The 26,170-nt window shown below is 35.6% G+C and overlaps 1 protein-coding gene across 1 annotated transcript in view; it reads left to right on the forward strand.

Annotated features, from left to right (window-relative positions):
* Positions 1 to 33: 33 nt before the first annotated feature.
* LOC141333922 (uncharacterized) overlaps positions 34 to 26,170 on the forward strand; it is a 30,798-nt gene continuing 4,661 nt past the window's right edge. The window contains exon 1 of the mRNA XM_073839079.1: positions 34 to 176. The gene's annotated coding sequence lies outside the window, so the exon portion shown is untranslated. The remainder of the gene's footprint in view (positions 177 to 26,170) is intronic.

A 26,170-nucleotide genomic window follows, 5' to 3' on the forward strand; every position in this document is an offset into this window, starting at 1 on the left:
GAAAATAAAACTGGAGGGACCAGAACCTTTGAGAATAAAACAGGAGGAACCAGAACCTTTGAGAATAAAACATGAGGAACCAGAACATTTGAAAATAAAACAGGTGGAACCAGAAGCTTTGAGAATAAAACATGAGGAACCAGAACCGTTGAGAATAAAACAAGAGGAACAAGGAGGTTGGTGTTTAATCTTCATTCATCTTTATTGGCTGTTTGTGGTACATCAGGCTTTCAAAATACTTCATAATAAGCTTTAATAATACTGACAGCAGTTTTAGATTTAGTTAACTGTAATAGAAACAAGTTTTAAAGCAGATCAGTTTGTTGAAAAGTATATATGGGGTAGTAGTAACATTTTTGATGAAGCCCCTTATATATATATATATATATATATATATATATATATATATATATATATATTATATATATATATATATATATATATATATAAAATACTTTTGATATGTTATCATCTCATGAATAATCATAATAACTATTATACATTATAATACTTGAGTATTTGAGGTTCTAACTTTTAAGATTATGATTATTTATAAGACACAATGGAAAGCATATTAAATCTACTTAATTTATAATGTATTATATCATTTTTATTTTTATTTTTTTACATTAAATTTAACAGTATTATTTTGATGGTCCCCAAGTCTATTGACTATAAGCAACCCCAGGTAAAAAAAAGGAAAAAGTGCACTAAAATACACTTTATTTAAGTATACTTAGTACACTTTTCAGTAATGTACTAAAAGTGCTCTATTTTCGCACACCAATTTTGTACTTATTGTACAAAAAAATAGTATTAAGTATATGTTAAGATAAACTTAATACCATCTAATTGTACTCAACTGTGCTATTTTGAGACACCATGAAATTGAACTAAAATGTGCTTTTAACATACTATATCTGTATTTAAAAATATATATTTAGTTACAACTAGAAATACACTTGAACCCTACTTTTAAACATTTATAAATATATTTATGACTAATTTAAAGTATAACAATAATATATTAAAAGAATATACAAAGTGTGAAAAAAGTGTGCTAAAATACAATTTAAGTACCGGTACACTTAGTGCACTTCCCTAATGTACTTAAAGTGCTCTATTTTCGGGCACTGATTTTGTACTTAATATACTAAAAGTTATTCTTAAGTACTCCTTAAGATAAACTTAAGATCGATCATCTAAGTGTACTCAACTGTGCTATTTTGAGACACCATGAAGATGAACTAAAACGTGCTTTTAACATACTATCTCAGCATTTCCAAAAATGTATTTTGTTACCACTTATAATACAATTGAAACATATTTCATAAACCTTTAAATATACTAATTATACATAAAAAATAAACTTACTGATTATTTAAAGTATAGCAATAATATATTAAAAGAATATACAAAGTGGGAAAAAAGTGTGCTAAAATACAATTTAAGTACACTTAGTGCACTTCCCTAATGTACTTAAAGTGCTCTATTTTCGCCCACTAATTTTGTACTCAATATACTAAAAGTTATTCTTAAGTATATGTTAAGATAAACTTAAAATCATCTAAGTGTACTCAACTGTGCTATTTTGAGACACCATGAAGATGAACTAAAATGTGCTTTTAACATACTATCTCAGAATTTCCAAAAAATTTATTCTAATAGGATTGAAATATATTTCATAAACCTTTAAATATACTAATTATACATAAAAAATAAACTTACTGATTATTTAAAATACATGAATAATATATTACAAATGTATACAAGGCATATTTATAATGTATTGCCCACATGTTTTTATTAATAAAAAATACACTTATTAATTATTTAAAATACATGAATAATATATAAAAAATGTCTGCAAAGCGTATTTATAATGTATTGGCCAAATATATTCATTAATAAAAAATACATTTGTTGATTATTTAAAATACATGAATAATATATGACAAATGTATACAAAGCGTATTTATAATGTATTGCCCAAATATTTTTATTAATAAAAAATACACTTGATGATTATTTAAAATACATTAATTATATATAATAAATGTATGGGTCAATGACGAATAAGGTTTTTAAAAGTGTTAAAAAAAAGAATAGAGATATTACTATATTTGTAACCATTTTTTAGTTTACCTAGGTGTTAACAATAGGAGTTTGTGGTTTGTACAATCAACTAAACTGTTTTTGTCATTTTTTACAAGATAGACAAAATTTGGCACCAAAACAGTCATTCGGTTTAACCATTAATATATCTAAAATTATTCATTTGCAGATAATTATTCATGGAAAAAACTGATTTGACATTGATGTTGAGATAATATATAGTGGGTACCACACAAGAAATATTAAAAAATATTATCACTGATCTCATAAATGTTATCATTTTATTGACCTACTCTAAACAATCCAGCATATTCAAGTAAAACATTGCACAGGGAAAGGAGAAAAGGGGAAATGTAAAAAAAAAAGAGCCTTATCTGCTTTATATTTGTATTATTGTAGTTCCTTTAGTTATTAAAAACAATATTATTCCATTTAAATATTTACTATATTGGTTTTACCGAATGACCAAGGCCGGTTATACCGAATGACCATGTCTGCTACCCTTGACATTATGAATATTAAAGACAATAAACAGATACAAATAGCTTCAAAAGCACATTTTAGTGTTAATATAATAGGCTATTAATAATAGGCTAAAAAAGTACTTCAACCATCAAAACATTTTGATATTGGAATGAACATATAACTCGTATTGCAAATTATTAATTAAAACATTGAAGTATTTAATTGGTCTTGGGACAAGTGTTTAAATTGTTAAATGGTGAGATGCTAGGCTATATATTCATGAAAAAGAATGTCAAACATTAAGACATTTCATTTTTATTGGAACAAACATTACGTACAACTCGTATTATTAATTATATTAAAGTCATTAAAACATTGAATCATTTAATGGTTCTTGGAACTAGTGTTTAAATTGTTAAACAATGAGCTGCTAGGCTATCATGAAAGAACGTCAAACATTAGGACATATCACTGTTTGGAACAAACATTACATACTGTATAACTCTTATTATTAATTAAAGTCCTTGAAACATTGAAACATTTAATCGTTGTTGGACCAAGTGCAACAACAAAAAGTTACTGTGCATTCATGAAAGCCATCCAGTCTCTGGAGCATAATCTAGAGGACCGTGCATTTAGAGGTTCTGGCTCACTGATTGTTGCATGCAAGTCTTCTTTGAAGTAGAAGATTTTGTCAGGTTTGGCTGGCCAGATGAAGACATTTTTCTCCCCTGACTGCTACATGCAGTTGACCTCAAGCTCATCTTCAATCACCTCAAGGACCTGGCCTACAAAGGGATAGTCATCATAAGAAACAATGACAAACTTTCCCCTCAGTTCATCAAGGTACTCCTTTTGCTGGTCTGCGTCTAGAGACCGTGTTTTCTTTCCTGGGGCATTTTTGAAATCAACTTCCTGAGGACTATAACACATGCACAGGAGGGGTCTGCTGCAAAAGCAGAAAACTTCACGGTGATGTATTTTCCCAGCTTCTTTGGAGGTTATTTGGTGCAATTTCATTGTACCTTTAACGGCGGGGAGATAAAAGGGTAATGCCTCATCGTACTTGCCACTGTCCTCAACCCAAAAGAATTTTACCTTTGAGTCACTGGCATTGAGCACATTGAAAAGCTCTTTTGGTGTCTGGATGTCTTGCCCACGATGAACATAAGCATAGGCACATCGCTTCACAGCCCCACCAACACCATCTGGGGCCACCTTGCCATGAGCCTTTTCAGAAAAGTTCCATGTCACTTGAGTGAACCCCTTAAGGAACGGGATTGTGCTGGTGAAGTAGAAGTTTTTCTTGTTCCGGTATTGTGTGACCGGACCATCGCTTATAACATGTAGTTTAGCAATGGTAGTGTTTAGCTCTCTTACATCTTTTAAAACTGGCTCCAAGTGGGCCCATACTGCTCTCTCGTCGTGCCGGAGGGAATCGGAGAGAGTGGCATAGGCCTGGCTTCCCTGCGCTGTGTATACCACACTGGTGTCGATGGCGGCCTGCTGCCTACTACCGCCAAAGTGGAAAGCCTGCACCTCAGTGTTCAGCTTGCAGTTAAAATTTTCAGAAAAGTCTATGTGAATGGCCACTTCATCCTCCATTAAACTTTCCTTAGGTGCTCTACATGCCTCAACCTGGTGTATCCAGTTAAACTGGTGCCTGGCTAGTTTATCCAATGTGACATTGAACAAGGTTTTAAGATCTTGCATTGAGCACGTCTCTGTCACTTTTACGAAGTGTGTGAATGTTTTTCCATCCACAGACACAGCTTCCTTCTTCCACTGCTCATAGGTCAGGATCACTTCCTCTGCCTCAGGTGTTTCAACTTCATTATAGCAGCAGTGAGGACATACTCTGTACATGCAATTTTTGTTCTTGAGGTCACACACTATCGCAGACAGGAGCTCTGAAATGCTTGATGTTTTGAGAATCTTCTTCTGATTCATTTTTTCTATGAGAAGCCTCATATTTTCATGGTCAATGCACGCACACGTGTTGCGGTCCCTGGGTTTTGCCACTGTTACCCAAAAAGGGCGGTACCTTGAAAACTGTCTGTAAGACATAGGCATGTGTCCAATCTCTTGGTATTCAGCATGTAGCTCAACCAGTGGTTTTGTTAGCACACGTCGTTGTCTTTTTTGCTTTTTCTTTGTAACTGTATCCTTGTTGCCAGGTAACAGTCTGCTGTTCTCATCCCGGCAGAGAAATGCCTTCACATTGGCTTTTCTTTGAAAAGCTTTTTTTTTTTCAGCCCTGGTGTTGGATTTCTTAGCATGGGGAGTTTTCTTTCTTGCTGAAACCTTTCTGATTCGGTCACATTGCTTTTTTGCCTTTGCCAGTTGTTGCTTCAGTCTTACTGTCTGCTTTTTTAACTGCTCATTTTTTTGTTTCAATCGCTTGCAATCATTTGCAAGTGAATGCCCAGATCTGGTGGGAGGAAGTGGATCCCTCTGTGGAGTTGAGGTAGCTAGTGGCGGTCCCCACTTTGTAAATGAGACCACTGGAGGTAAAGGATCAGGGGCGGGCTCTGATGCCAAAGGTGGTTCCTGTTGTACCTCATCCATTGGGATTTCAGGTGACGCATTTAAAGACTCTGGGGTCAGGTTCAGCATATTATTTATGATCTCCTGCTTCTCTCTCTGCCTTCGTTTTGCCTTTATCCATATAAGTCTCCTTTTTTCTTTATCCTTTTGGCAAAGTTCAGCAATTGGCAGGTGTTCTCTTTTGCCACATAGTTTTCTTCTTTGGTAACTAAAAAGAAAAAGTAAACTATACTTATACAACTACCAGTACTACTAATAATTATATAATATAATATAGGCAGGCGTTCCAGTTAATCACTCAGTTTTCTTCAGTTACTAAATGCAAAATATAGCATATTGTTTGTTGTAACTGTGTTATGATACAGTTAGCTACGAAACTACTACATCAAGTATTATAATAATACTAGTAATAATAACTAGTAATAACTAGATAAAGTTCAACAAGACAAACTTTAAAGTTGGATTGAGAGAGACAGAACAGAAATTTCGTTTTAAGGTTTCTGAGTGATTGCTAGGGTGTTACTTTGTTGTTGCTAGGGTATTCAAGGTGGTTGCTAGGATATTCAGCATGGTTGCTAGGTTGTTGCTATGCAGTTGCTAAAGAATTTGGGGTGGTTGCTAGGATGTTGCTATGTGGTTTCTTACATACTCTGGGTGGTTGCTAGGGTACTCTGCTTGGTTGCTAAGAAGTGGCTTGGCAGCTGTCAATGATGCTACTCCAAAGGCTGCTTGCCAGTATGTATATTAACCAACCCCAATGCCTCTATTAAATTCGGATTGGAAGATATCTCTCTCTGTTTGGGTTGCTAGGGTGCTCTTAATGGTTGCTATGGCATGGCTTGATAGCTTCACAATGACCCTGAGAGACAGATTGGCTGCCTGAGTAAAATGAGCCCACCTCCTTGTCTCTATGACAATGTGCTGCAAAGATATCCTTCTGGGCCTTTTATAACGGCAGTCTAAAACAGTTGCTAGGGTGCTCTTAATGGTCACTAGGGTGTGGCTTAATAGCTTCATGATGATCTTGAAGGCTGATTGATTGCCTGAGTAAAATGAGCCCACCCCCTTGTCTCTATGACACTGTGCTACAAAATCATGTTCAATACAAAATCCCTATGCAATTTACCATATTAGGATAAACATGCACAATCCATTTTTTTTGGGCATTCCCTTTACCATAGTATGCATATAGGGTATTTCAAGGCACCTATATTATTGAATATAATAATATAAATAATACAAACAAATTATACCTTTCCCTTCTTTTAAATATTACAACATTATCCATGTTTTATAGCGATTGTAACGAATGACCTGATATTTGGGGACATGTGTATGAGCAAGTGAAAACATTAATTTTTCTAATAGTTAAGAGAGAGTTACTTACTTTGCTTCACGACCATGCGGTCCTTGACAGGTGTCTGAATGATGTCACATCCTGTCACTTAATTTTGACCACATGACTCGATCCAAAATGGAGCCCTTTATGTTGGTTTCTCCGAATGACATCAATGAAAATCATTTTTCCGGACAATCTTTCTCATAACAAAGCAACGACTTCTACACATAATTTTAATACCATATTGCACTATGTTGATATATAGTCTTATAAAATCATGCCAGAATAAAAAATATATAAATTTAATAAATTTTAAGATATTTTAATCACAAATGAAATTGCTGTACTGGCCTTCGGACGGTTAAACCGAATGACCTTTTGACACTTCAAAATCTTTCAAATACCATTATATGTTGTAAAATATAATTAAAACCTTTTGGATTCAGTAAAACAGATCAAGTTGTACTACCTTACATGCTTTGGATGTTATATATTTGTTTATTTATTATTATTAAGGCCTTTGGACAAAAAAATGACCCGTCACGTCATTGACCCGTATACATAGCGTATTTATAATGTATTTATTAATAAAAATATGTGAGCAAGACATTATAATTGCGCTTTGTATAAATTTATAAAATATAATTGATATATTTTAATTAATTAATAAGTGTATTATAATGAATAAAAATGTATGGGCAATACATTATAAATACGTTGTCACGAAACGTGTAGGAAAGCAAAAAATAACGTCTCCAATAAAAAGTCTTCAATAAATCCTCAGGCAGAGTAACAATAGACAGGAATGACGGGAGAAGACGCGCACACAACGAAGGAACATAGGTGTAACGCTTGTAGCCGGACAAAGAAACAAGGAAATCAAACAAACTTATAAAGGGGAGATAATAACAACAACAGGTGGAGGAGATCACACTAATGAGCAGGAAGACCAAAAAAGGGCATGGGAGAAACCAAACAGACAGTCCAATGGGGGCAACACTGGGAAAAACCAAGACAAACAGTCCAAGGGCGTGACATACACTTTGTAGACATTTATCATATATTATTCATGTATTTTTAATAATTAAGAAGTGTATTTTTTATTATTAAACATATGTGGGAAATACATTATAAATACGCCTTGCATACATTTGTTATATATTTATGTATTTTAAATAATCAACAAGTGTATTTTTTATTGATAAAAATATCTGGGCAATACATTATAAATACGCTTTGTATACATTTGTTATATATTATTCATGTATTTTAAATAATCAGTAAGTTTATTTTTTTATGTATAATTAGTATATTTAAAGGTTTATGAAATATGTTTCAATCCTATTAGAAGTGGTAACAAAATACATTTTTTGGAAATGCTGAGATAGTATGTTAAAAGCACATTTTAGTTCATCTTCATGGTGTCTCAAAATAGCACAGTTGAGTACATTTAGATGATTTTAAGTTTATCTTAACATATACTTAAGAATAACTTTTAGTATATTGAGTACAAAATTAGTGGGCGAAAATAGAGCACTTTAAGTACATTAGGGAAGTGCACTAAGTGTACTTAAATTGTATTTTAGCACACTTTTTTCACACTTTGTATATTCTTTTAATATATTATTGCTATACTTTAAATTAGTCATAAATATATTTATAAATGTTCAAAAGTAGGGTTCAAGTTTATTTCTAGTTGTAACTAAATATATTTTTTAAATACAGATATAGTATGTTAAAAGCACATTTTAGTTCAATTTCATGGTGTCTCAAAATAGCACAGTTGAGTACACTTAGATGGTATTAAGTTTATCTTAACATATACTTAATACTATTTTTAGTACAATAAGTACAAAATTAGTGTGCGAAAATAGAGCACTTTTAGTACATTACTGAAAAGTGTACTAAGTATACTTAAATAAAGTGTATTTTAGTGCACTTTTTTTTAACCTGGGAGAATTACCACACTCAAAATCAGTTTAAGTGTTAGTGCTAATAATGCATTCATATTAAGTGTACTTTAGTACAACTTTTGAGAAAATGTATTTCTACTACAATACATTACTAATAGATTTTTAATAAAATCAATTTAATATAACTTAAAATTACCACACTCAAAATCAATTTAAGTGTTAAGGTTTATAGTGCATTCATATTAAGTTTACTTAAGTACAACTTTTGAGAAAATATACTTCTACTACAATACATTACTAATAGATTTTTTATATATTAACTTATTTTAAACTTAGGATTAGTATGTAAACAGTCTACTAATAATCAACTAATGTTTAAAGCATTTAAAGCACACTTTTGAAAAACACACTAATAAAACTCTTTTGCATGTTTTTTCTGTAGTATACTTTATTTTAGTTCACTAAAAATTTATTTAAGTATTACTGGTATTTAGTATACTTTTTTCAAGTGTACCTAAGTCCTACTGAAGTATAAACATACTTTTAATAAGTGTATTTATAGTGTATAAACATCACACTTTTTTTAACACAAAAAACTATCAATGTACTAAAAATGTATTTGCGGGTATTTAAGTGTATTTTCATTGCATTTAAGTATTTTTTTTTTTCACCTGGGACTTTCCAACTACATGTCAACTAACACTCCTTTATGATTATTAGTATTATTAGTCTAGTATTAGTAGACTTAGGTTAAGGTTAGGCTATGTAGAAGATTCACAAAGTTACATATCAGTTTGTCTTTTGGTGAACCATCAAAGTATGTTGTTAGAATATATTTAGCATAATACTAATAATAATTACTGCTAGCTGTCATGCAGTTGCAGAGTTATTTATCAAAAGCTGTCTAAAGGGTACCATCAAAACAATCAAACTGATAATACAAATGTGTCATGTTACACATTCATCTGATACATGATGATACGAGATGATACAACATACTATAAGATTTTTGTAATGCATTATGAATTCATTATAATGCAGTAGTGCTTGTTGTTATTGTTTATATTGATTCTTGATCTAGATGATTGATTATAATGACTCATACTGTCTTTGCATTTTGTTGCACCATGTAAACATAACACCATGTCTGCATTTGCAAACGTAGAACGAGAAACAACAAGCACTACTCTACACTGCTCAAAACTTGCGTTTGAATAGTCAGTACTGATTTCTTTAAATATGAAAACATACTTAGAAGCTGTCGGTCAGAAGCACAGACTGTCCTTGCAACATTGTGATTGATCCGCTTTATAGCCTTAACCCTTTTAGTACATCTGGCATTGAAATCTGCTCTCCCAGGTTCAGGAAACAGTCCTCCAGTAAAGTTATGCCGCCTTCCATCTCATATTCAGATTCATATTCATATGGGTGGTAATACGCTAATTTACTCGACCCGTGGTGTGGACAAGTGGGGGTGTGTTTGAACAAGCTGTTTTAGGAAGGTGTGGCTAGCCCTGTCGCGATAGTCGATAAATCGATTAATCGCACGATAAAAAAAAATGACCTCGATAATTTTTCCGGCCGCGATAATTTCATTTGCATACTTGTTTGTTATCCGCGACTGAATGACAACTCTCGTTTCCTTAGCGTAGGAGAAGCGAACCCTCTTGTCAGTTGCATTGTCTTTTGTGTGGGGAGGCGGCGCTTGTAAGTCACATGGACTTTGTGTGGGAAGGCGGGAGTAGTGTTGTCACAATACTGGAATTTCTAACTTCGATACGATCCCTTGAAAAATATCGACATTCGATACTATTTTCGATACCACAGAGAAAAAAACTACCACACTATTAAGGAGGAAAATGTATTTTTTTAATTTAAAAATAAATATAGTCTAGAACATGACAATGTGGTATATGCATATGTGCACTGCTACAGCCCTGTTCAGCTTCTTCATTTGAGTTTGAGCTTCATATAGGCTATTTGATGTTCAAATACAACTGTGTAGGTCGTAAACTGTGTTTCTTTTTAGACCACACTAAAATTAACTATCTAAATAATCTTAGAACTTAAGTTAATGGTAAAAGATATTTGTTGAAATTAATTTGTTACGTGATCCGAGCTGCCCAAAACATAAGAAGTCATGATAGAGTAATGGCTTGCCCTGTGAGGCGCTTTGAGGTCCGTTTGCGCCCTCAGTATGAAAGCTTATGGTCAGATCCTTATCTGTAAATGTCACAAATTCACACAAGTTTTTCCATTTATGCCTAAAAGTCCATTCTGGCAGTCTGTGGTAAGTTGAAATCTTTACTGAATGAGCATGTCAGACTGTATCACAGAACACAGACAGGGAGACAATTAATACTCAGTCAGCGCAAAAACATTCATGTCGGTCGTTGAATGTTAAATTTATTTTTAAATACAACATTTAGTGCACGCATTTATGAAGGGTAGGAACTGTATGGCTGTGATGGTGGCAGATTTTTTCCCACCGCCGATGGTGCGGTGTTTTATACATAAATAAATGAGGCTCAAACATTATCCACAAACGCGAGTCTTTAGTAGGGGTGGGAGAAAAAAATCGATTCTCCGATGCATCGCGATTCTCTCAACGATTCTGAATCGATTCCTAATTTTTCAGAATCGATTCTGAGCTTGTTTTTTTTTTTCCGCATATGGCACGTGTGCGCGCAAGAGGCGCTGCCGGCTTCATTGCACAGCATTTGCACTGTGAGACTCGTGCGCACTGCTTGACATTGTGTGCTTCCACCCGCCATGTTTTACTTTAGTTATGCTTTCATTTCTGCCGTCTGGAATGCAGTACTATTAGATGCACTGACAGACTTTCGCGTGCGCTTTGTGTTTGTTCGTCCTAAAGCTCGATTGTAGATGCGGTTAAATGCACTTGCGTTTTCAAATAGTTTTAAACGAAACTGTACATACAGTCAGTTATGTTTTTAGAGCAGGACAAAACATCTGATATATCGAAATAGATCTGTGCATCAGTGGCGTTCCGTCTATATAAGCTGCTAATGCTCCGCAAACCCAGGCTGTCAGAGAGACTGCGTTCACGTGTTAAATAATATAAACATGCTAATAAGTTGATCCCTTATTTGAGATAGAATCTTCCGGGCAAGCAGATTCTCCGCATCTTCCTCGACTCCTCAGAATTGATGCGCATTCTCTGTTTTCTCTGTCATGCGCAGGACTTTATTCGCGGGGTAAGCTGTCCGCGAAGCGCTCGCCCAAGCGGAAAAATGCGCTGTTGCTGCCAGATCCTGATTGCCGAAAATCATATTGTGTTTGATGCACAACTTACTCGACTAAACCAAATGAAAAACAAAAACAAAAAAAAAACCCCTAACTGTATATTATCATCATTTCTCAACAATTCAAAATGTGAAAGTCCACTGAAAAAAAATAGCCTATATAAAATGTCTATAATTTTTTAAAATAATAATAAACTGGGAAAAGAGGAAATATTAAAATATGATTTCGTCTCTGATTTTATTGGTTTCTAAATAATCTAAAGATATAATTATTTTTGGTATTACTGGTGGTTTTATCACTAAGCAAGCCTGATTTAAAAAAAAAAAAAGTCACCGTTCGCCACTGCTGAGCATTAGTTTGTTAAAGCTGCCCGTCTATGATCTCATCAGTAATAATAAAACGGCAGTAATGCTGAGGAAAAAAGAAAAACTATTGTCTGTAAACTTGCAGATAACTAAAGGACACTTATTTTAAACAAGTAATTGTTTTTAAAAGTACCTTGCTTAAATAGTTTACAAAATAAAGTAAAATTGGCACAAAATAAATTTGATATAAAACATATGAAAATGTAGCCATGTGCAGTACTATTGAAAACTAAGAATGTGAGCATCATGATATTTAGTTAATAATGAAAACAGTAATTAAATTAAATTGAATCTTGAAACCAGTGAAGATTGACACACCTACTTTTACAGAGATTTCAACTATAAACAAAAAGCATATAAACTGCAATTTTACATGTTTTTAAAATTGTAAAGTTGTATTTGCACAGCAGAAGATTTAATTGGGGAAAAAATGTAGATCAAGAATCTATTTGGAATCGGATTGTGACTCCCGGAATCGGATCGGATCTTGAAGTGCCTGAAGATTCCCACCCCTAGTCTTTAGCAGTTCCGTCGGTGAACAAGCACCCTACAAATAGCTTAAATAAATAAACAAAATAATACTTTTAAATAAGAAAGTAGCCTAAATAAGGGTTAAATGGGCTACTAAACAAACATTCGTTGCAAAAAAACAACAACTTCCACAGCGTATCAGAATTACTGACCGAGTTCTCTTTCCCTTCCCCGTTGCACAGCTGCTGTTTTTAATAGCAAAGTAATTACATTTATTTTCGTTTATTTATTTTATAAATTAAATTTTATTTTTAATTTAATTTAGGAATATATTTGGAACACGTTTTATTTGTGAAATTCAAGTTTTTGTTTTTTTAAAGTGACGACAAAGCGGCCAGCAGCAGAGAGATCAATTTAGCCTTCTCAAATTATCACGATTTAAATTAAAATCCTTAGATAGGCCTTTATAAAAAAAAAAATAATAATAAAAAAACTGAAAGCATATCACAATATTAGTTTAATCGTTTAACTTAGATAAATGTGTACAAATAGGCGCAAATCCAATCGTTTGTGCGGAGAATGAAAGCTTTGCAGGACATGAGGTGCAAGCGCCACGTGAAACTTTATTTTTGCTCATAAATGTTAGAGTAATAAATTTACTTTAAATTATTACTTCACTACTGTAAAACGCAATGATTCAAATCGAAAACAAAACTCTTTTATTAGCTATAGGCCTAATCCATAAAGATGCATTAAGGCTTTAAAAGCGTGTCCGGGCAGATGGCGAGTTAGGATCATCAACAACTTCTTTGCGACACTGACTCAGAAAATACTACTTTATTAATAAATAATTTGAATATCTCCTTACTTTTCCCCCGCCACATTCATGGTAATTACTTTGGCTGGGATTTTTACTGTGTCTGCTTTAGACACTTGCGCTCGCTGCTGCTGCTGTTGTTGCTGTTGGCGGGACACTAAACACCTCCACGGCAGTTTTGCCTGTAATGGAATGCATGTTGAGCCTTTTGTTTAATATTTTTTGAAGTACAATTTTGTTTACATCCATTTTATTTATTGTTTTTTTTTTTTTTTTTTTTGCTTTATTTAAACATAGCAAAACAATAAAACAAACAGAACAATGACCACAGATACAGTCCACAAGTACATATTAACATAAACGACAGTTAAAAAAAATAAATAAAAAATGAGTAAAACAACCAATGTTCATGTTAACCTTCCGAGGTTTTGCAAAAAGGTACGTGAAATCCTGGGGCCTACATACTTAAAGAAAGGAGTCCATATCTGATAAAACACATCCATTTTCCCTTTTGACCAGTAAGTAACATATTCCAAAGAAAGAACATCAAATATTACTTTATGCCACTCGGACACTGTCGGTGGTTTATCAGAGATCCATTTAAGTAAAATACTCTTACGAGCGGCATAAGAAAGGAGATTAAACAACTTTCTGTCAGAAAAGCTTTTTATACTCTTATCAGGAACACCTAACAGCAAATAAAGTGGATTGAGGTTGCATCCTGTATTAAATATAAGACTAAGTCTCCCACAAATCTGTACCCAATAAGCTTTAATATGTAAACATTTCCAAGTGCAATGAACAAAGTCCCCCTCTTCTATTTTGCACTTCAGGCACAATGGAGAAAAATTTGGATTAAATTTATGCCTGCGTAATGGAGTAATTTGGAGACGATGTAAAAGTTTGAATTGTAGCTCTTTAGTTCTATTACAAATTGATATATTGCCAGCGTGGTGCCAAATTTGAGTCCAAGTATCTACATCAATTGACAGCCCCAGTTCTTGCTCCCAAATAGCTAAAGTTGCCTTATTATTGACTTTCGTTCCTTTTAAAAGAGCTTCATAACATCGCTTTATTAGTGACCTCTTAGATATACTATCCAAGAGCACTTGTTCTGTTGGAGTGGGGCAAGAGGAAAATCCAGGGCCGATATGTTTTTGCACGAAGCTCCTTATTTGTAAAAACCTGAAGAAGTTGTTTTGAGGTAACTTAAATTTAGCCTTCAACTGTTCAAATGATAACAACACCTCCTTTTCAAATAAGTCTTTTATAGTGGTTATACCAACATCTTTCCAGATTGTGAAACCACTGTCCATTATTCCAGGCTGAAAATCATAATTTCCTTGGATTGGTGTTATAGGTGACAAAGTTTTGGCTTTCCCTTCCCACCTCCTGATTAATTTCCACACTCGTAATGTATTACTAATGATACTATTCTGCCCTAGACCAGCAATCTTTTTAACATCCAACACGAACGGGAGACAGGCTAAAGGGACCGGTAAGCCATCACCCAAATTGAATGATTCAATATCTAACCAAGATGAATCCGGATCATTTTTCACCCATTCAAAAATATACCGAAACTGGGAAGCTAGCTGGTACAGCCTAACATCCGGGACCGCAAGACCTCCTTTATCTATGGGAAGTTGCATCTTAGTAAGTTTCAGTCTTGGTTTCCTACGGTTCCAGATAAAAGAACTGAACCAGCCATTAATACGTCTAATTACAGTAGAATTTAGGAGAATTGGGATCATTTGAAATAAGTACAAAAATCGAGGCAAGACAACCATTTTAATCAAAGCTATCCTTCCTAACATAGACAATGGCAAGGGGGTCCATCTATCCAAATCCTCATGCACTCGTCGTAAAAGAGGATCAAAGTTAGTCCTATACATTTGCTGTAACAGTGGGGTAATGAATATTCCAAGATAGGTAAAGCCCTGCGGCGCCCATTTAAAAGGAAAAGAGGTCGGAGGGGTACGAGACCTTTGCCTTCCTAAAGGCATTGCCTCCGATTTAGAAAAGTTAATTTTATATCCTGAAACCTCACTAAACTGCTCAATAATCTCCATAATCACAGGAATAGACTCCTCTGGTTGAGTTACAAACAAAAGGATGTCATCCGCATACAAGGAAATCTTATGTTGTTTATCTTTAACACAAATGCCAGAAATATGTGGGTTGCATCTCACAGCCTCTGCTAGAGGTTCAATAACCATAGCAAAAAGCAAGGGTGATAAGGGGCAACCCTGCCTGGTGCCCCTTCCTAAGTTAAAACTCTCAGAGCGCCTACCATTTGTAATAACAGCTGCTACCGGACTATCATACATAATCTTAACCCATTGTATAAAAGTATCTCCCAATTCAAAAAAATTCAAAGTATAAAACAAAAACTCCCACTCAACCCGATCGAATGCTTTTTCAGCATCTAAAGAAATAACCATACTATTAAGATTTTTATATTGTGATAATTGAATAATATTAAGTAATCTTCGCATATTGTCACTAGAATAGCGTCCATGAATGAACCCAGTTTGGTCAACTTTTATTATACTTGGCAGTATCTTCTCCAATCTCAAAGCTAAAACTTTAGACAGTAATTTAAAATCAGTATTCAGAAGGCTAATAGGCCTGTATGAAGAGCATTCATCCTCTGGTTTTCCTTTTTTAAGTATAAGACTGATATTAGCCTCTCTAAGTGATCTAGGTAAAGAATTCAATTCAAAAGAAAAATTAAACATCTGAAGCAGTGGTTCCTGTACTAACGGTTGAAATTCTTTATAAAATTCTGTGCTAAAACCGTCAGGTCCCGGCGCTTTCCCTAAGCTCGCAATTCGCAAAGCCTCCATGAGTTCCTCTTTAACTATAGGCGCATTCAACACTTTTCTTTGTACGTCACTAATTTTTGATGAATTAATTTTTGAAAAAAAACTTTTAATCAGTTCAGCCCTGTTCAAAATTTTTTCGCTGGTGTATAAGTCAGTGTAAAACTTTTTGAATATAAGATTAATACTCTTGCTATCAAATTGTTTTTGGCCAGAGGAGTCTTTGATACATGAAATATTTTGTGAGTCAGCTCTCTTTTTCACTAGGGAGGCTAGATATTTGCTCGGCTTGTTTCCAAACTCATACAGTTTTTGTTTGATAAACCAAATATTCTGACGTGCTTTTTGAGTAAGAAAAGAGTTGAGTGCCGCTCTAGCAGCCAAAGTTTTATTTAACTTGATATTGGTGGGGTTTTGATTATACTCTCTTTCATCCTCAGCCAGCTGCAACTCCAAAACTCGCTGTCTTTCTAGACTCTCTCGTTTCTTCTTACTTTCATATGCAATAATAAGACCACGAGAAAAGACTTTACAAGTTTCCCACAATGTTGAGGGAGAAACCTCTGTGGTATGATTAATTGTGTAGAAAAATTTAAATTCTGACTGAAAATATGAAATAAAATTATGGTCTTTCAATAAGTAGGGGTGAAATCTCCATTTACCAAACTGAGGTGCTTTTTCACCATGTAGGAGTTCCATAAACAATGGTGCATGATCAGAGATAGCTATATTACCAATTTCACATGAAACAACTGAAGACAGTAAAGCTTTAGGAGTAAAAAAATACTCAATTCTTGAGCTACTTTTATGAACCCCTGAAAAATATGTAAAACCTTTGACACCATAATTAAGCATTCGCCAAACATCAATATATCCCAAATCAGCACAAATTTCTGCGACCAATCTAGCTCGCTTTGATGGAAAAGAAGCACCAGCAGGGAATTTATCTACAAGTGGGTCCATTAAGCAGTTCAAATCCCCTCCCACTACACACTGTGTACAGGCAAACTCTGCTAACTGAACAAATGCTTTAGACACAAAATCAAGCGGGTGGTTTGGAGGCATATACAGATTCATAAGTGAAATATTATCCCCAAAGAGTAAGCCTTTTATCAGAACATATCTCCCACCTCTGTCCTTAATACAAGTGTCCAGTGTAAAAGGCAACTTTTTGTTAATTAAAATACAGACTCCCCTACTATTTGAGGTAAAAGATGAAAAAAAAACCTGGCCCACCCAGTCTCTTTGTAGCTTCACATGCTCTGAATCTTCCATATGAGTCTCTTGAAGGAAAGCTATATCAACTTTTTTGTTCTTCAAAAAGGAAAGAACTTTTTTTCTTTTGATTGGATTATGCATACCCCTTACATTCCATGAGCAAATTTTTAAAGTTGATCGGTCCATTGTTGTGGAAACCCTTCACGTTGATAACTTAAATACTCAAGCAGCAAAACTGTAGTATGAACTTCTGTGGTCTTCATCTGAACACAACTATATACAAAACTACAAACAGTCAAATACAAGAATATGTACCAAAGAAACAAAAACAAAAATGCCACGACAACATAAGTAAACCAAAACCAAGATAAAAAGAGAAATAAGGGGGTAACCATCAGAGGTGTCAGAAGACCCCAAACCTGACTTGTGAATGCAGGTGCGTTGTTCCTGCTCCGGCGTTCAAGTGAGTCAGCCACTCACAGCCGTTTCGTTCAGGCATTATAAACGTTTAGTCACTCTCTCAGAAAAAAACAAACAAAAAAACCTTGTAAGTCCAGTGATCAAACCCCGGACGCATCGCTTGTGTCAGCAGTCGGAGCGCGCAGAGAGTCAATGAAGGCCATCGCTTTCTCCGGACTGTTGAATACCTTAACGGAGTTATCAACCGTTATCCTCAAAGTAGCAGGGTAGGTCAAGGAGTAACGAAATCCCATGTCCTGAAGCCTTTTCCTAGCCTCGTCGAATCCGCGGCGCCTCCTTTGAGTCTCCGCAGAAAAGTCCTGAAAAAAATGGATTCTTCTCCCCTCAAAGCGCACCTCTCGTAATTGCCTCGCTGCATCCATCACCCGCTGCCGGTCCACGAAGTTATGAAAGCGGACAATCATGGGACGAGAGTACCTTTCAGACCCAGGGGTTCCGATTCTGTGTGCTCGTTCTAGCTTCACTCGTCTGTTCTTCGTTTCCAGCTTAAGTATTTCGGGAATCCATTTCTCCATGAAATGAACAGCGGCCAAACCCTCGGTCTTTTCCGGAAGGCCGATGATCCTCAAGTTACGACGGCGTCCTCTGTTTTCCTGATCATCCAGTCGCTCAGTTAGTAAGGTGATCGTCTTTTCAATCTGCGCGGCTCGACTCTCTACCCCAGTAGCCGTATTCTCGAGAATTGCGATCCTTTGCTCCGCTTCTTCCACTCGGTTATTAGTACGCTGCACTTCGTTTGAGACACCCTGAATTTTCTCGAGAATCAGTCCTAGTTTAGAGTCAATCATCCTTGCGATGTTAGCCGTCAGAGATTCCAGAACTTTACTGGTTTCAGGACTTAAATCAGTGCTAACTTGCAGTGCTAATCCAGCTTCATCGGCCTTTTCAGCGTCCTGAAGAGCCGCGCCATCTTTCTTCTCTGTAGCTTTTTTTGTGCTTTTTGCGGGCATTCTGACTAAAGACGATCCCCAAAAGTTTTCCAGTGACATGAAAGAGTGTTTAAACTTACATTTATCGAGAACAATGGCTGTTAGGTTGTTTTATTCAGGATAAATTTTGACAACTAAGCCGGAGCTTAATACAAATACCGCTTACTCGGTACCCTGCATCGCCACGCCCCCCTATTTATTGTTTTTGGTATTTATTCAAGTGCATTTTTTCTTAAAAGAGACTGAGAGTCCATTGCTTTTATTGTTTTTGGTTGTTTTGTTCATTGTTATTTTGGATATTTATAATGTTTTCCATTTTCAGTGTTAAATAGTCTAAAAATAAACGTTTTTGAATTTTGAAAGGCGTATGTGCATTATCATGCCATTATCATGCCATTAAAACTTCAAACAATATGGCCCAAACAGAAGAAGTGCTCAATGCAGAATATGTGATATGAGGATCAGTGATGCGCGGGTCAATGTATAAACAACTCGAACCCGACTGACGTTTTCAACAACCCGCCTGCAACTCGGACCGCAAAATAAATAAATAAAAAAATTAAGTAAATTGTACCGACCTGCTTCCTGACCCGCATGTTTAATATTTGCGACGGACACCAGCGATTATATGCAGCTATGCGGTGGAGATGTGTTCACTTTCAAACATCATTGGGCATTAATTAGGTCATTTTGTCAAAAGAAATGTTCTTGATTACAAGAAAAATACAGATTGTTCTTGTTGTGATTTATGTTGTCTTTCCTTTATACAGATTTAAATAGTTTCGTTTTCAAAGTACTGTAAACTATGTCAGTGATTGTCCAATGTTAAATATGATCAAGAATTATTTTATTTCGAGCTACAGTGTAATAAAAGTAAAGAAAATGATTAGTCTGTAGCCCTAAGTATATATAGACTACAAGCTAATTCCTTTTTTCTTAACTTTTAACTTTTTCTAAAAATGATCAAGAATATTAAATCACCTTAATAGGCTGGGTTAACAAATTTTCTAATACAAACATAACGAATGCACTTCAAAATGAAGTTTTTATATAGAAATTCAGGAATCACCAATATGACAAAATAATATATATATATATATATATATATATATATATATATATTAGGGATGCAACAATACAGTTAGTGCACGGTTCAATATGTACCTCGGTTTTTACCCACGGTTTTCGGTTCGGTTCGGTTCTGATATCTTGCCACTTCAGTGTGGTTTTTTTTTTTTTTTTTTTTGGAACAAATTAACAAAATACTCCTGTAACCTCTGCACACTAGATAAAGTGTGGTTTATAATGTGCCTGCTTAATTTTTCTTTTGAGAGGTATAATTTTTTTTATTTTTATTTTTTTACGCAAAATAGAATGGGTTTGGGGGCGCTGGTGAGCATACAATGGAGTAAGACGTGTGGAGATTAGCTCCTGTCTAGTTTCCTTTAAAATTATTATTTTATAACGCATTTTCAGCAAACTAATTGTGGACATTGTTTTTGTAAGACCCATCGGAACAACCGTTACCCGTATCAGCTACTTTAATGGCGAGTAACCTGCGTAAATATAAATACAGCGGCGCTGCAAGCACTAGGCCGGAGACATCCTCGACACGAGTAGCCACCGCTCTCGGCGACTCGCCTCCTATTACACAGCAAAAATCGGTTATGGATACGGAGAATTGGAAAGCAGACATTTTAGCCTCTTTGAAAGAGGATATATCGGTGGTTATCAGGGCGGAACTTAAAAATGCGCTGTCTGGGGATTTCGGCTTTCTTAAGAACGAGCTTAAAGAAGTAAAGTCGGAAATTGCGAACAACACGGCAGCGATCCGTGCTGAAATGGATAACATGAAGACCGCTATCCGTGATGTTGAAGAAGGAGTGTCAACATGGTCGGACGAGATTGTTTCATTACAGACAACAGTTGCAGAGCTTAAAACAGAAGTGGCTAATCTAAAGGAAAAGAGCGACGATTTGGAAGGAAGGATGCGGAGATGCAATGTACGCATTGCAGGGATTCCGGAGGAGACCGGTTCGAGTTCTACTGTTGCAATCTCCAAGCTGCTGAAAGAAGTTTTATGCCTAGAGAAAGAGATCATAATCGACCGTTCACACAGAGGTCTAACACCTAAGAAGCCAAACGGAAAGCCCCGGGTGATTATCGCCAAACTCCACTATTACCAGGATTGCGTAGAAGTCCTCCGCCGAGCCCGAGAACAAGGACCGCTCCGATACAAAGGTGAACCAATAGCCATCTTTCCAGACTACACCGCGAGTGTGGCCAGAGCGCAGGCTGCTTTCAATGATGTTCGGAATTTGCTCCGAGGCAAACGCGATGTTCGATACGGGATTCTGTTTCCAGCTCGACTTCGAATTTCCTACAAGGGTGACAGCAAGGAATTTTTGGATCCAGAGAAAGCAATGACCTACGTGAAGTCCATGATTCCAAATGAGGAAACAGCAAAGTGAATGTGACATCATTCAGATATTTTTTTTTTCTTTCTTTTTTGGACTTTGCCTTTTTTTGTATTTTGACAAGGACAAGTGCTTAAAACATTGAGGCTTTTTCTAATTTACTATCCGAATACTTGGTCTCATAATATAGAACTTTTACTATACATCTCCATTTCTCATTCTCTTTATAAGGTGAGAGCACAGAGATGTAACTTGCTCCACTTAAACAGTCACAATAGACATTTGGATTTCTGTGTATATCTAAATGATAATGCTCCACAATAGACAATTGGTGTTCTAAGGGATGTATATTTAAAACATTCATAATGATCCACTGTTGCTGTTCACTGTTGGTACAATATGAAGCGTTATTACTATTATTATTATGATTTATTTATTTAAAAAAAAAGAAGAAAATATATATATTTTTTTTATTTGATTTTTTTTTTTGCAATTAGGGGGCTAGACAGGGGCTGGTTTATCAGACACTAAAGTGGTTCTCCTTTGCCATTATATAACTAATGGCACATCTTGCACTGGGTGTTATAGTCACCAGGGGCCTCATGTACAAAGACTTGCGTTGGATTCATACTAAAACATAGCGTACGGACAAAGCTGTAAATGTGCGTACGCAGTAAAAAAATCAGATGTATGAAACACTGCGTACGCGGAATTCCACGCATATCTCTTTGTACATCTGAATTAACGTGAAATTGAGCGCACATGCACGAGCGCAAAACCCCTCCCTGCCTCCTCCCCCGTATTAATATGGTAATGACTCCACTTTGGCAAAACCAAACGAAAAAGCAAGCAAGAGAAACTTAACAGAATGTGATTTGAAGGTGCTCCTCACCGGTAGACCGGAGAAAAACTGTTATTTGCAAGTTTGTAAAAAATAAAAATAAATAGAGTGGGAGAGTTTAGCTGACGCGGTTAACGCAGTGGGGTCTGAACATCGCACTATGAACGAATTAAAAAAGAAATGGTCCGATGTAAAGGTGCAGGTGGAGAACAGCGGCGACTTAGCCTACGTTTCAGCGCATCAGTCAGAGTCATAGAGCGCAAGCAGATGAACATCGTTGTCTTGTAACGGTAAAATATCTTGTTTGAATAAGTGCAACGTTGTCTTTATGAAATAAACAATAGAAGGCCTATGTCTATAAAGGTTCATATAATGCCTCATCTTTTTCTCCAATCATATGGTTTAACTGACATCTGGCGGTTCAGGAACCCTATTTCTAGGGGTTACTCTTTTTTTTCTCCGGTTCATAATTCATTTTCACGAATAGATTATTTTTTTATTGATGATAAACTTCTTCATATGGTTGTTGAATGTGAATATCAAGCCATAGTTATTTCGGACCATGCCCCTTTGAAAATGAAGTTGCGCATCCCAGGTGTGGATTTTGATTACCGCCCATGGAGACTTAATCCTCTCCTTCTCTCGGATGAAACCTTTGTCAACTTCATTAAATCAGAGATTGATCTCTTCCTGTCCCACAATAAGACCCCGGGGATGTCTTTTTTAACAATTTGGGAAACATTGAAAGCATATTTAAGGGGGCAGATAATTTCTTATGGTTCAATGCAGAGGAAAGCCACTGCTGAACGCCTCAGACAGCTGACGGACAATATTTTAAAATTAGATATTAGATACAGCCACTCACCATCTGATGATATACTTAAACAACGTCTGATTCTTAAGACAGAGTTTGATCTCCTCTCGACACGTCAAGCAGAAAACCTTATTCTAAAATCTAGACATATTTCTTATGAACATGGGGAAAGGGCTGGGAAAATTTTATCACATCAGTTACGTCAGAAGACTGCTAATCAGTATATTTTGGAAATTAATGATGAACAAGGCCAAAAGCACGTGGATCATATGGAGATAAACTCATGTTTTCATCGCTATTATGCTACCCTTTATGCTTCAGAATCACCAGATGATAAATCTGATATAGACTATTTCTTTCATAGTCTGGATATTCCCAAATTGAACCCAGATTTGGCATCTGATCTAGACAAAGATATTGTGGTAGAAGAGATTATAGATGCAATTAGAAGTATGCAATGTGGCAAGTCGCCAGGGCCAGAAGGCTTTCCATCTGAGTTCTTTAAAAAATTTTCAGACAAACTTGCCCCTTTGCTCCTTACTGTATTTAAAGAATCTCTGCTCTCAAATTCTCTCCCCCCAACTATGCGTGAAGCAACTATTTCTCTTATTTTGAAGAAAGATAAGAGTCCATCTCAGTGCAGTTCCTATCGTCCGATTTCCCTCTTAAACACAGATGTTAAGATTCTGGCAAAACTGCTAGCCCGACGTCTCGAAACGCTTGTGCCCTCCATAATTTCGTCAGATCAGACTGGCTTTATAAAGAATAGGTACTCTTTTTTTAATATTAGGAGTCTTTTAAATATTATGTATAGTCCCTCTCCACCTGACATACCAGAGGTTTTGATATCGCTTGATGCTGAAAAGGCATTTGATCGGGTGGAGTGGGACTACCTTTTCCGCACTTTGGGAAAATTTGGTTTTGGCCCTAATTTCATATCGTGGATAAAAACCCTGTATTCTTCTCCAATGGCAGCAGTTCGCACCAACAATAATAGATCTGCCCTATTTAGTTTACAGAGAGGCACCAGACAAGGCTGCCCTCTGTCCCCGCTTCTGTTTGCCATTGCAATCGAGCCACTGGCAATAGCCATACGGCAAGATAGTTCTATTAAAGGAATTCGTAGGGGAGAAATAGAGTGTAAAGTTTCACTCTATGCGGATGACTTATTATTGTACATATCAGATCCAATGCCAGGTCTCCATAAACTACTGAACATATTGGAAAGATTTAGTAGGATATCTGGCTATAAAATAAATCTTCAAAAAAGTGAGTTAATGCCAATCAATACAGCTGCCAAATGTATCTCTTTCAGTTCGATCCCTTTCAAAGTCACCACAAAAAAGATTAAATATTTAGGAATCTGGGTTACACATAATTACAAGGACCTCTATAAAGCTAATTTCCTTCCCTTGATAGAAGGTCTAAAACGAGATATTAAACGATGGGATCTGCTACCTCTCTCCCTAAGTGGAAGAATTAATACTATTAAAATGAATGTATTGCCCAAGTTTCTTTATTTGTTTCAAAATCTCCCTATTTTTTTGACCAAATACTTTTTCAACTCTATAGATAAGCTCATATCAACATTCATCTGGAATAACAAAAATCCTCGGATCCGGAAAAGTATTTTACAAAAGCCTCGTACCTCAGGTGGCATGGCACTTCCAAACTTTATGTTATATTACTGGGCAGCTAATATTAGAGGACTGATTTACTGGATGAGGACAAGTGATAGCCCTGGTGCCCTTAAATGGCTTAAGTTGGAGATGTTTTCCTGCAAACCTGTCTCTCTATCCTCTTTAATGTGCTCTGAACTTCCAATGCTTGATCCTGTCTCTCGCTATTCCTCGAATCCAATAGTGACACAGTCCCTAAAAATTTGGAATCAGTTTAGAAAATCATTTGCCCTTCGTAATCTCTCCTTATATGCCCCCCTAAGTAAAAACCACATGTTTACCCCCTCAATATTGGATAAAGCCTTTAATGTTTGGGTTAAAAGTGGAATCAGTATACTACAAGATCTTTATATTGATAATACCTTTGCATCTTTTGACGATTTAGTTAACAGATTTAAGATTCCTAGGTCTCATTTTTTCAGATATCTGCAAGTCAGAAATTTTTTGGTTTTGCATACTGATTGTTTTCCTTCATATCCCCCTACATCTCTATTAGAGTCAATTTTTAAGGTGGGGAAAGATTTAAAACAAATTATAAGCAAAATTTATAATCTCCTCAATGAACATAGTCTAGTGGATTTAGATTATTTAAAAAACGAATGGGAAAAAGATCTGAATGAACAAATTTCACAGGTAATTTGGCAGAAAATCATTAAACAGATCTATTCATCATCTATATGTCAAAGGCATGTGGTCGTGCAATTCAAGATAGTACACCGACTCCACTGGTCGAAGGTTAAACTATCCAAATTTAGACCAGAGATAGACCCTATTTCTGACAGATGTAGGCAGGCTCCTGCAAGCCTCCTACATATGTTTTGGACATGCCCAAGCTTGTATAACTTCTGGAAATTGATCTTTAAGGCATTTTCAGAAATAATAGATTTGCCAATCGACCCATCTCCTTTTATTGCCATATTCGGTGTTACAGCACAAAACATGCACCTAAATAGCCATGACTGTAAAATGTTGGCCTTTTGCACACTACTTGCCAGAAGATTAATACTGCTCAAATGGAAAGACCCCTCCCCGCCTACTTTTCTTCATTGGGTTAAAGAGACCATGCACTATCTCAAATTGGAAAAAATTAGATACTCTCTTCAAGGGTCTATCCAGAAATTTTATACAATCTGGCAACCTTTTATGTCATTTGTTGAAAAATTCAAGTAACGAATGCAATCCCAAAATATGTTTTTTTTTTTTTTTTTTTTATGTATTCAATGTATTTCTTGAGTCATTTATATTCTGTGTCTGATGGGTTGAGGGTTGGGTTGGGGTATGTTTTTTGTTAACGCTTTTTTTTTTCCCTGTATATTGTAAATCTTAAATAAACAGAATGGGTTTCATTCATACTGGATGGCAGAGGGCGCCCTTGTGCAAAAGAAACACAAATGCATCAAAGAGGTAGCGGTAATAACGTTCCGTTCCAGCTTCTCTAATATGGATAAAAGCATCGTTATAGCGGTAAACGTTTTGAATGATTAAATCTAAGAACAATAAACACTCGTCTGCAATAATATATGGTTTATCTGTGTTCTTAAAGCCATCTCGGGTATTTTCATAAGCCAATGCTATTCGACATACATTGAATATGAGTATAGAATTTATCGTCTGCCTCATTCTGTGATGAGAATCCACATCAGATCACAACATAAGGAAGTTATTTCA

The sequence above is a fragment of the Garra rufa genome, chromosome 4 (genome assembly GCF_049309525.1).
Source record: "Garra rufa chromosome 4, GarRuf1.0, whole genome shotgun sequence".
Lineage (NCBI taxonomy): Eukaryota > Metazoa > Chordata > Actinopteri > Cypriniformes > Cyprinidae > Garra > Garra rufa.